The sequence below is a fragment of the Musa acuminata genome, chromosome BXJ1-10 (assembly GCF_036884655.1).
Source record: "Musa acuminata AAA Group cultivar baxijiao chromosome BXJ1-10, Cavendish_Baxijiao_AAA, whole genome shotgun sequence".
Classification (NCBI taxonomy): domain Eukaryota; kingdom Viridiplantae; phylum Streptophyta; class Magnoliopsida; order Zingiberales; family Musaceae; genus Musa; species Musa acuminata.
Genome location: NC_088336.1, coordinates 9,444,551 through 9,458,405, shown reverse-complemented (window position 1 = coordinate 9,458,405; position 13,855 = coordinate 9,444,551).

The window sequence follows — 13,855 nt, the reverse complement described above, 5'->3', positions numbered from 1 at the left end:
ATTGCATAAAGGTTTGTTTATGCAAGACACTACTACACATATCATGAATGTAAGTGTCTAAGAGGAAACGAGATGAGGTGAACAGTGCATACCTATGACATTGTAGGCTAGGTCATATCCATGAGGGAATGATTCAAAAGTTGCTAAATGATGGATATCTAGATCCATTTGACTATGTGTCATATGCAACTTGCGAGCCTTGCCTTCGTGGAAAACTGACCAACTCTCCATTTAGTGGAACTGGAGAGAGAGCCACTGAGCTGTTGGAACTCATACATAGTGATGTATGTGGACCCATGTCAACTCATGCCATTGGTGGTTACTCCTACTTCATTACCTTTACTGATGATTTCTCAAGGTATGGATATGTGTACTTAATGAAGTACAAGTCCGAGGCCTTTGAGAAATTCAGAGAGTATAAGAATGAGGTGGAGAACCAGACTGGAAAGAGTATCAAAACTCTTCGATCAGATCGAGGAGGTGAGTACTTAAGTACAGAGTTTACTCAGTTCCTTAAGGACCATGGGATATTATCCCAATGGACACCTCCTTATACACCTCAGCTCAATGGTGTCTCTGAAAGGAGAAATCGTACGTTATTAGATATGGTACGATCCATGATGAGTTTCGTTGACCTACCCATCTCATTCTGGGGATATGCCCTAAAAACCACAGCTTACCTTCTGAACAGAGTTCCAACTAAGTCGGTAGTGTCTACACCATATGAGATATGGAAATGGAAGAAGCCTGATCTTAAGGTTGTTAAGATTTGGGGCTGCCCTGCCCACGTTAAAAGACACAACCCCGATAAGTTAGAATCAAGGACAGAGCGATGCAAATTTGTGGGATACCCCAAGGAAACTTGTGGGTATTATTTCTATCATCTCGAGAACCAAAAGGTCTTTGTAGCTAAGAGAGCAGTGTTCCTTGAGAAGGAACACATTCTTGGCGGAGACAGTGGGAGAATGATAGAGTTGAGCGAGGTTGGAGAACCAAGCTCAAGCACCACTCTACAGCCCGAGTCTGTTCAAGTACCTAATACACAAGTTTCAACTTTACGCAGGTCTGATAGAGTATCCCATCCTCCTGAGAGATATGTGGGACATATTAGAGGAGAGGATGTTGAGGATATTGATCCTCAGACCTACGAGGAGCATATTATGAGTATAGACTCTGGGAAGTGGCAAGAAGCCATGAATTCTAAGATGGATTCTATGTACTCCAATAAGGTTTGGAACCTAGTTGATGCGCCCGAAGGTATTGTACCCATCGGTTGCAAGTGGATCTTTAAGAAAAAGATCGGAGTAGATGGAAAGGTAGAGACCTATAAAGCAAGGCTAGTGGCTAAGGGGTATCGTCAAAGGCAAGGTGTTGACTACGACGAAACCTTCTCACCCGTAGTAATGCTAAAATCCATCAGAATTCTATTGGCTATTGCAGCACACTATGATTATGAGATCTGGCAGATGGATGTGAAAACCGCATTCCTCAATGGGAACCTTGAGGAGGAGGTGTATATGATGCAACCTGAGGGATTCGTGTCCAAGAACTGCCCAGATAAGGTATATAGGTTGCTTAGATCCATTTATGGACTAAAGCAAGCTTCCCGAAGTTAGAACATAAGATTTGATGAGGCAATCAGATCTTATGACTTCGTTAAGAACGAAGATGAGCCTTATATGTACAGGAAGGTAAGTGGGAGTGCTATTACCTCTTTGGTGTTATATGTGGATGACATCCTCATCATTGGGAATGACATAGGAATGCTATCCACAGTAAAGACTTGGTTATCTAAACACTTCTCCATAAAGGACTTAGGGGAAGCATCCTATATCTTGGGGATTAGAATCTATAGAGATAGATCCAAGAGGATGCTTGGCTTGTCCCAGTCCAAGTACATAGAAACTATTGTCAAATGGTTTGGCATGGAAAATTCCAAGAGAGGTCTCATACCGATGAGACATGGGATATCGCGTTCTACGAGTATATCCCCAAAGACTCCAAAAGAAAGGGCGAACATGGATATGATACCTTATGCCTCAGCAATATGGTCTATCATGTATGTCATGCTATGTACTAGGCCTGATATAGCGCATGCTCTGAGTGTCACGAGCAGGTATCAAGCGGATCCAGGTTTGGAGCACTGGAAAGCAGTAAAGTGTATCCTTAAGTACTTGAGAAGGACTAAGGATCTTTTACTAGTATATGGAGGTAATAGCCTTAAGGTTGAAGGCTACAGTGACTCAAGTTTTCAGTCTGATGTCGATGATAGCAAGTCGAATTCAGGGTATGTGTACACCTTGAATGGAGGAGCAGTGTACTAGAAGAGTTCCAAGCAAGATACCACTACTGACTCGACCACAAAGGCAGAGTACATTGCTGCATCAGATGCAGCAAAGGAGGGAGTCTAGGTGAAGAAGTTCATCACAGATTTGGGAGTCGTGCCGGGTAGCGAGAAGTCGACTTCCTTATATTGCAACAACTATGGGATGATTACTAAAATAAGGGAACCCAGGTCTCATCAGAAGTGTTCTGAGGAGGTTCCACCTTATCAAAGAGATCGTAACCCGAGGAGATATAGTAGTGGAAAGAGTTTCATCCGAAGATAACATTGCAGATCCACTGATAAAGTCGTTGTCTTAGATTGTCTTTGAGCGTCACAGGGGTCTGATGGGGATCAGACACATAGGTGATTGGCTTTAGGTCAAGTGGGAGATTGCTAGTCATAGGTGCCCAGCAAGCCAATCACGTGAGTGATGGCATGTGTGACTTGATACAGAATCTTTTTACTTATTATATTTTGGCGTATATCACTTTATAACTATTGCATAAATGCATATATATATATATATATATATATATATATATATATATATATATATATATATATATATATATATATATATATATATATTGTAATGTCCTTGGATTTGTGCAATGGGAATCGGATCGTGATGAGATCACAATAATGAGATCGATTCACCTTTAAACACATATCCTAAATAATCCCGGTCATAGGTTACTCGAGAGGGACATCGTGATAACCGGACAGACTGGTGTACTGTATATCCGTCCATATGATGGATGCAGTTGGTCTCATAGCTGCTCATGTAGGGACACTAGAGATACAGTACAGGTGCTCATTGGAGAATGAGTTCACTGATTGATCCACTTACGGAATGCTGGATGGTTGATGATGCCTTATTGTCAGACAGCGATTCTATAGTCCTTAGACTTGAGACACCAAGGATGTCCTGTATGAGTGCTCCACTCTTTGATATCAGACTTATAGGTTTGGCTGTCCCAGATCTAGTATAGCTGGTCATTGGGAGTGGTAGTCGACCTTACGAGGGCTATTGAGTGTCGATAGAGGATCATCCACTCTCGACGTCATGAGAGGAATATCCCATGTGTTCTTGCTCACACAAATCCCTGGCTAGGGTTATTCGGGTTGAGAGAGAAAGAGTTCTTCGGGAGAATCCGATTAGAGCGAGACTCGAGTAGAAACCGTATGGGTCTGACAGCACCATGCTCGATATACGGTATCTGGGATATTAGATGGATGAGGGACTATAGGTACACGATAACTGAGGACAGACAGGTCCAATGGATTGGATTCCCCTGTATTGTCTGGGGACTACGGCGTAGTGGCCTAGTACGTCCGTAGTCGATGAGTCGAGTGAATTATTACAGAGATAATAATTCACTGAGTTAGAAGGAGTTCTGATAGGTATGACTCACGGCTAGCTCGATATTAGGCCTAGAGGGTCACACACATATGGTAGGCATTGTGATGAGTAGAGGTTCGGATATAAGATATCCGACGGAGCCCTTGTCTTATTGGATGCAGATCCAATGCCCACTAGGGGAGGACCCATTAGGGTTTGACAGGGGACCTCTATAAATAGGAGGGATTCAGAGCTTCATAGGCTAGAGCCTTGGCTTGCCTTTCCTATTCTCCTCTTCACCTCAGAGTAGGCTTGGAGTTTTGAGGAGCGTCGTCGTAATCCTGCTGTGTGGATCACCGCTAGAGAGGAGGACGTTTGACCTCCTTCACCCTCTCCTAAGGATCTGCAAGGAAACAGGGATATACGATCTCCCTAGGTATCTATACGCAGTTTTGAGTTTCGCGCGCACCAATCTTCGCATGACGACGAACATCTCTTTGGGAATCGGGGATTTTGTTTTCTTGTTCTTCCGCTGCGCATATGATGTCGCCCCCAAGATTTCCCAACAAGATATCTACCGGAGCCCCTATTTCATTGGATATCCAATAAGCCCCTCAATTATTGGATTATTTGGATGAGATCGAATAAAACCAATGAGATTATTAGATAGAGATCTACTAATCTAAGAGGATTGGATAGTTGGATGGAGATCCAATACCCAATAAGGTAGGATCCATTAGGGTTAAGTTGACAAGGGGCCTCTATAAACGGGAGGAAACCAAATGTTTATAGGCTAGAGCTTCTCTTGGTTGTCATCTCCTATTCTTCTCTCCCTTTCTCCTCCGCAGATAATAGGCATAGAGATTTGAGGATCATCGTCGCAGCCCTGTTGTGTGGATTATCGCTAGAGATGAGGATACTTACTTCCTTCATCCTCTCCTACAAATCTATAGGGATTCAGGGATATACGATCTCCCTAGATAAAATACAATCTTTCATATATGTAGTTTTCTATTTTATAGATTTTGTGCACCAATCTTTACATGATTATAAACACAATCAGTAGTAAATTTTGGGATTTTTGTTTTCTGTTCTTCCGCCGCATATGTGATGTCACCCCCCTAGATTTCCCTACATATAGAATATTCTATACCCTAGTGATAGGGTCTATCATGTATTTTATACTATGTACCAGACCTGATATAGTACATGCTCTAAGTGTCACGAGTAGGTATTAAGCGAATCTAAGCTTAGAACACTAGAAAGCAGTCTAAGGATCTTTTACTAATATATGGTGGAAGTGGCCTTAGAGTTGACGGCTACATGAACTCGAGTTTCTAGTTCGATATCGATGATAGCAAGTCTAAATTAGGATTTGTGCATACCCTAAATGGTGGAGCAGTATACTGGAAGAGTTCCAAGTAAGATACTACTACTGATTCGACTATAGAGCAGAGTACATTACTTTGGCAGAGGCAGCAAAAGAGGGAGTCTAGCTGAAGAAGTTCATCACAGATCTGGGAGTCGTGCTAGGTAACGAGGAGTCGATTCCCTTATATTGCGACAAATATAAGGCGATTGCTCAAATGAGGGATTTTGGATCTCATCAAAAGTGTTCTAAGGATGATCCAGCTTATTAGAGAGATCGTGGCTTGGGGAGATGTAGCAGTGGAAAGAGTTCCATTTGAATATAACATCACAGATCCATTGACAAATCTATTATCTTATATTATCTTTGAGCGTCACAGGGGTCAGATGGGGATTAGATATGTAGGTGATTGACTTTAGATCAAGTGGGATATTGTTAGTCATAAGTGCCCTAAAAGTCAATCACGTGAGTGATGACACGTATAACATAACACATACTCTTTTTGCTTATTATTATAGTATTTTTTTATTTTATATTACTTGTTGCATATATATTGTGATGTCCATGGATCTGTGCAATGAGAATTGGATCGTGATGAGATCATGATAATGAGACCAATTCGCCTTTAAACATAGACCTTAAATAATCTCGGTCATAGGTTACTCGAGATAGACATCGAGATAATTGGACAGACTGGTATACTGTATACCCGTTCATATGATGGAGGCAACTAGTCTCATAGTTGCTCATGTGGGGACATTAGGGATATAGTGCAAGTGCTCATTAGAGAATGAATTCATTGATTAATCCACACATGGAATGTTGGATAGTTGATGATACCTCATTATCAAACAGCGATTTCATTATCCCAATGGTGTATCTAGTATTTAAACTTGAGACACCAATAATGTCTTATATGAGTACCCCACTCTTTGATATTGGACGTATAGGCCAAAAAGTTTCAGATATAGTATAGCTAGTCATCGGAAGTGGCAACTAACCTTACGAGGGCTATTGAGTATCGATAGAGGATCATCTACTCTCAGTGTTACGAGAGGAATATCGTATGTATTCTTGCTCAAGCAAATCCCTAACTACGGTCATTTGGATTGAGAGAGAAAAAGTTCTGTAGGAGAATCTGATTAGAGCAAGACTCGAGTAGAAACCGTATGGGCTTGACAGTACCATGCCCAATATATAGTCTCTAAGATATTAGATAGATAAGGAAGTAAAGATATACGGTAACTCAGGACAAACGGGGCCTAAGGATTGGATTTTCCTGTATCGTCTAGGGACTATGGCGTAGTGGCCTAGTACGTTCATAGTCGATGAGTCGAGTGAATTATTATAGAGATAATAATTCACTGAGCTAGAAAGAGTTCAGACAAGTATGACTCATGGCCAGCTCGATATTGAGCCTAGAGGGTCACACATATATGGTAGATATTACAATGAGTAGAAGTTCAGATATAAGATATTTGTTGGAATCCCTATCTTATTAGATATCCAATAAACCCCTGAATTATTGAATCCTATTGATGAGTTCCAATAAGAGCCAATGAGAGATTATTGGGTAGAGAACCACTAATTTAAGACACTTGGGTACTTGGATGGAGATCCAACACCCAATAGGGCAAGATCCATTATGGTTAAGTTGACAAGACGCCTCTATAAACAAGAGGAAACCAATGGGTCATAGGCTAGGCCTTTTTGGCTAGTACCTCCTATTCTCCCTTAGGTTTTTGCTCTTTCGCTACATATGCAATGTCACCCCTAGATTTTCCTATACTCTCCAACCCAACGTCTAATTCTTTTGCTTCAATGATTTGCTTTTTAATAGTTCAAGTTCATGATCGAAGTTTCTCCTACGTCACTTATCTCAAAAACTTATTAGTCTATAAATTCATCAATTGATTTTATCATTAAAATTCAAGATTCAATAATATGATTAATCATCCTTAGTGTAATCTTGATCATTTACTCATCCTGAGATGAAATACCATTTCAATCCTCTAAAAAGTTTATAATGAGAAGAAAGATAACCTTCTCAAAAAAAAAAAAAAAAATATTAAAACACCCTAATACTTTTTTTTTTTTCAAATATGCCCTGTTAGATAGTTGTACTTACACTTTCGATCCCAAATAAATCTAAAGCAGTTTTTGCCGTTTTAAGTGAAAATTTGCAGTGAATGAGTCATGTATGCTCTTAAAAAGCATTTTTTTGTCCATTTCTAGACATGATAAAAGTTAGATCAATCTTATCATATGGAGTTGATGATCAAAATTGACTATCATATTAGCATCAAAAAGAGGCCCTTACTAAAAATTTACCATAAAAAAATTAAACCCATGAAACCCCATAAGAACATTACGATGAGTAGACATCTTTTTCCATATTCACGGCAACCATTGTCTTCGTATCAGCACTCAATCTTCTCCTCTATAAGTACATCTAGGGATCCACACCATTATTAATGATTCTTCAAAAACTACAAATTCCCTTTCTAGTAGGAAGTTCAGCTCAAATCACCTTAAAATCATTTTTTATCTCACTTAGAAGCTTCAAATTTTGATTAGAATGATATAAATCATTATTCCCTTTCTCCCAAGCAACAATATAGTATCATCTCATTAAGCTCAAATTGAAATCCCTATTTGCCTCATTTGTAATCAATCATAAGTGCCAATGAAAATATAATGATAATTGACATGACGTTACAACCACCTCCTCAAGAGGGCAACAATCAGATTTAGTCTCAACTAACTCTACATAACTACTAGAGGCACTTGGTTGATAAAGTCATACTTTGCACGGACAATTTTAGAAAATATACAAATGTCTTGATGACAAAAGAGAGAGATCCGACTTGGGAAGGTGTCCAACAAAGTGGATGTCTGAAATCAATTCTCTTTTACCCAACTAATGTAACAAAAACATGTTTCCTCTAGTTTATCTAACTAATCTTGAGAATTTTGATGGAAGTAATGACTCTGTAAAACATTTTGTCATGTTCATGAGATAATAACCCAATATATCTTTTTTTTTTATGCGTGTTGAGCTTTTAAAACTACGATGAAATGTTAGGGAATGGTACTCCCACCTCAATCACATCCTTCGAATAGTTGGTGAAAATTTTTTAGCTTCATTGGAGAATGAACCTTAGCTCACTATAATTTGAGGTTTAATGATGAAACTCATCAAGTGCAAGATATTAAGATCAAGAACACTAAGAGGGGGGGTGAATTAGTGCAGCGGAAAACTTTCGATGATTTAAAACGACATCCATACGATAAAAACACTTTCGATAAAAAACCATTTCAGAGAGTTCTTCAACTTAAGATTAAGTGAAGTACAGTAGAAGAAAAGCAATGGAGGCAGTTTGCAGTTAAGATAGAGAGCAGAATGTAAATGCAAACTAGGATTTAGAGTGGTTCGATCAATCTTGACCTACATTCACTTTTGGCTTCCTCCTCCGATGAGGTCACTGATGTCCACTAGAGACCTTCCTTCAATAGGCAAAGGCCAACCACCCTTTTACAGCTTTACTCCTTTTGACAGGCTTAGGAGACAACCCTTACATATTTTCACTCATCTCTTGAATGATCAAAACTTAGAAGGAAAGAGGGAGAAGAACTTTTGACCTTTTACAACACTTTTGAGATCTCAAATTCTCATAATATGATCAAGATTTCGGTGCCCTTTTATGCAGGAAAGGGTGGGGTTTATATAGGCTCCAATTGGTTTGAATTTGGAGCTCAAAAATATCATCTTCCGGATTTCTGGGGTCCTAGCGATACTATCGCCATAACTGGGCGGTACTACTACCTGGCATTGCTCGGAGACTGAGCTCAGGCGGTACTACCACCTGACAGGGGCAGTACCACCGCTTGGCATTCCTGGGAGACTAGCTCATAGGCGGTGCCACCGTCGACCAGGAATTCTGGGTCCGAATGGGCTGATCCATTCGACTCAATTTGGGTCTATCAAGGGCCCAATTGCCCCTAGATTAAGTTAATAGGATCACCTTCCATTCCTAACTTAATCTACATACTAACTAGGATATTTTAGACATTAATACTACAACTTGCTCCGGTGCGTCAATCGCTTCTTCCGGCAAGCTTCCGGCAAACTTTCGACGAACATCCGACGAACCCTCGGCGATGCTCCAATGGACTTCCGGCAAACTCCTGGACTTACGACGATCCACTTGGCAAGTTCTGATGAGCTTCTTTGGTAAGCTTCTAAACTTCTCGGATTTGTTCCCACAGAACCTCCGACGACCGTCCGGACTTTTGTCGAACTCTCGAACCCCCAACGTGATAATGATCTTGACTCTGACGCAACTCTTGCTGCATCTCATACTGCAATCGTTAGTTAATCCTACATATGTAAAACAAACTTCGATCTAGACAATTAATACTAAGCATTAATCAAGTTGTCCGGCATATCATTGGTCCCTCGATGCTTTGCCCGATTCTTCGGCGCATCGTCCTCTCTTGCGGCCTATTGCCCAATCGACCAGTTGTCTCCGCAACTCCGATATCCTTGGCGCAATATCCGCTCTTCTTGGTCCGATGCCCGAATCCATAGCCCGAAGCCTTCTATCGATACGTCGATCGATCCATCGGCCCGACGTCCAATCTTTTGACATGTTCTCCTCCAGCAAACTTGATTTTTCCTGCTTTAATTGTCTCATCTTGATTGAAGTATCCTGGATCACTTAAAACGCAAATTAAAACATCAACACAATTATCAATTAGTTTCATCATCAAAATATGAGATTCAACAATCTCCCCCTTTTTTATGATGACAATCAATTGATGACGAAGTTAAACTTAACTCCCGAAGTTTAACCAAACTCCCTCTATCAATATACCTTATTGATAGAAACTCTTGGATTCAAAAATCCAAGCAATATGTCATGATCAAATCATGACATACAATCAACATACTTCTCCCCCTTTGTCATCAATAAAAAGGAGAAGTACAATTCTCATGTGTTTAAACATAAATTCAAATTGTTGCATGAAAAACATGAAGTTTTATCATCATGCAATTTATAAGTTAGAAAATTTGGCAAGTGTTACATCATGCTTAAAACATTCAAGCTAAGTTGTAGATATGCAAGGTAGCAAGATAGCATGTTCTACTTCATACAAGTTAGCAAATTTAAAGATGTGCAAGTTGGCATATTTGCTTTTCTTTGCGATAGGCAAGATAGCATTTCTTTATAATGTTCAAGATAGCAAGTTCTACATCATGCTAGCTAGCAAATTAGAGATGATCAAGAAAGCAACTCTTGCTTCTTGAAATATGCAAGTTGCAAGCTAGCAAATTTTTGCTTCCTTTGTAATATTTGAGCTAGTAATTTTGCTTTTGTTGCCAAGTGCAAGTTAGCATGTTTTACATTTTGAGATAGACAAGATAGCACTTTTGGTATACAAATTTATAGTATACAAGCTATCAAATTTTACACATAAAGAAAGTTAGCAAAATTTTATATCTTTTGAGGTGTGCAAGATGGACTATTTTGCCTCTTTTTGAAATGTGTAACTTAGCAAACATTGCTTCTCTTGAGATTTACAAGATAGCACTTCTTGCTTCCTTTTTGAGATTAGCAAGCTAGTAAGTTTGCCTTTTTTTTTTCAAATTGTGCAAGCTAGCATCACATCTTTAATCAAGATGTGAGTGTCAAAATATTTTTTATCATGAATATTTTATCATTGCATGCATTATTATAGTGTTTCATATATTCATTTCATTACATGAAGAATATTAAAATGAAAATAATTGGGTGATGAGATAAATATTTCATGAATGCAAGGAATTACATAAAAATCATATCATGAAAGATTAGAACATGTGAATACCAAAGGGCATGATTTCTTTTTGAAAAACCTCCTCATAAATAATCAAAAGAAAATCTTAGGAGATCAATTAAAGAAAAATCTTGATCCATAATAAAATTTTATGTATCAAATATCGAGAAATCAAGATGATGATTCATAAAAAACATCATAAGTTATATTCAAGAGAAAAATCATCATTCAATTTTCAATTCATTCAATTAATCATAAACATACAATTTTTATGATTATTTTTAAAATTAATAAGCATGATTCCTAATTTTTGCATTTTTATTATTAAATTATTAAACTTGTAATTTTTAAGAAAGTTAATTATAAACTAAATAAAAAAGAAAAATACATCATGAAAAATATCATGTAATTTCGAAATAAATTAAAGGCATTTTGATTACCTCATTGTCGAATGTCGTTAAGGCGTAGTTTGTCATCTCGCCTTTCTTGATTTTCTCTTCGTCTTCGGAGGAGCTTGATTCATCCCAATTTTTGCTCTTCTTCTTGCGTTTAAAGCAAGTAGTTGCATTCGTTTTGTTTTTAAATTTTTGTTTCATAATTTTCATTGAAAGTTTGAGTTCACCATCACTTGAGCTTATGCTCGAGTGGTCTTCAAATGTTCTATGTCTCAAATCTTTCCTGTTCCTTGAAAGATGGTTCTCAAGTTCTTCACGTGTATTATACGTTAATTCATAGGTCATTAAAGACCCTATTAGTTCTTCGAGAGGGAAATGGTTTAAATCTTTTAATTCTTGAATAACGATTACTTTTGAATCCTAAGTTTTATTAAGAGAACGTAAAATCTTGTTTACAAGTTCAAAATCTAAAAAACATTTGCCAAGAGCTTTTAAACCATTGACGGCATCCGTAAAACGGGTGTACATGTCAACAATGGTTTCGGCTTCATTCGAAAAAGCTCAAAATCATGCATTAAAAAATTAACTTTAGAATCCTTAATACTACTTGTGCCTTCGTGTGTGATTTCAAGGGTGTGCCATATGTCGAAAGTCGATTTGCAAGTAGAAACCCGATTAAACTCGATTTTATCTAAGGCACAAAATAGAGCATTCATAGCTCTAGCATTTAAAGAAAATATCTTCTTCTTCAAATCATTCCAATCTTTCATCGAAAGAAAAGACCTTTTAAAACTGGATTCGACAATGTGCCTTAAATTCAAATCCAACGAAAGCAAGAAAACTCTCATTCGAGTTTTTCAATAAGTATAGTTCGTCCCATTGAAAAAGGGAAGACGAATGAGAGAGTGACCCTCTTGGTTGCCGAAAAGAGCCATTTCAATTTGGGTGTTAAACCAAATATGAAAAACCTAGCTTTGATACCAACTGTTAGGATCAAGAACACTAAGAGGGGGGGAGGTGAATTAGTGCAGCGGAAAACTTTCGACGATTTAAAACGACGTTCGTACGATAAAAATACTTTCGATGAAAAATCATTTCGGAAAGTTCTTCAACTTAATATTAAGCGAAGTACAGTTAAAGAAAAGCAATGGAGGTAGTTTGTAGTTAAAATAGAGAGCAGAATGTAAATGCAAACCGAGATTTAGAGTGGTTCGGTCAATCTTGACCTACATCCACTTTTGGCTTTTTCCTCCGATGAGGTCACCGACATACACTAGAGGTCTTCCTTCAATAAGTGAAGGCCAACCACCCTTTTATAGCTTTACTCCTTTTGATGGGCTTAGGAGACAACCCTTACAGATTTTCACTCCTCTCTTGAATGATTAAAACTTAGAAGGAAAGAGGGAGGACTTTTGGCCTTTTACAACACTTTTGAGTTCTCAAAATAAGATCAAGATTTCGGTGCCATTTTATGCAAGAAAGGGTGGGGTTTATATAGGCCCCAACTGGTTCGAAATTGGAGCTCAAAAATATCATCTCTCGGATTTCTAGGGTCCTGGCCATACTACCACCATAACTGGGTAGTACTATCGCCTGGCATTACTCGGAGACCGAGCTCAGGCAGTACCACCACTTGACAGGGGTGGTACCACCACTCAGCTTCACTCGGAGACCGAGCTCAAGTGGTACCACCACCTAACAGGGGCGGTACCACCGCTTGGCATTCTTGGGAGACTGAGCTCCTAGGCGGTGCCACCGTCGGCCAGGAATTCTGGGTCCGAATGGGCTGATCCATTCGGTCTAATTTGGGTCTATCAAGGGCCTAATTGCCCCCAGATTAAGTTAATGGGATCACCTCCCATTCCTAACTTAATCTACATGCTAACTATGATATTTAAGACATTAATACTGCAACTTGCTCCGGTGTATCAATCGCTTCTTCCGGCGAACTTCCGGCGAACATCCGACAAACCCTCAGCGATGCTCCGGCGGACTTCCGACAAACTCCTGGACTTATGATAATCTACTTTGCGAGTTCCGACGAGCTTCTTTGGCAAGCTCTGGACTTCTTGGATTTGTTCCCACAGAACCTCTGACGACCGTCCGGACTTCCATCGAACTCTCGAACCCCCAACGTGATCATGGTATTGACTCTAGCGCAACTCCTACTGCATGTCTTACTGTCATCGCAGTTAATCTTGCACATGTAAAACAAACTTTGATCTAGACAATTAATACTAGCATTAATCAAGTTGTCCGGCATGTCATTGGTCCCTCGACGCTTCGTCCGATTCTTCGGTGCATCATCCTCTCTTGCGGCTTATTACCCAATCGACCAATTGACTCTGCAACTCCAATATCCTTAGCGCAATATCTGCTCTTCTTGGTCCGATGCCCGAATCCACGGTCCGAAGCCTTCTGTCGATACGTCGACCGATCCACCGGCCCGACGTCCAATCTTCTGACATATTCTCCTCCGGCACAACTTAATTTTTCCTGCTTTAATTATCTTATCCTGATCGAAATATCCTGCATCACTCAAAATATATATTAAAATATTAATATAATTATTAATTGATTTCATCATCAAAATACGAAATTCA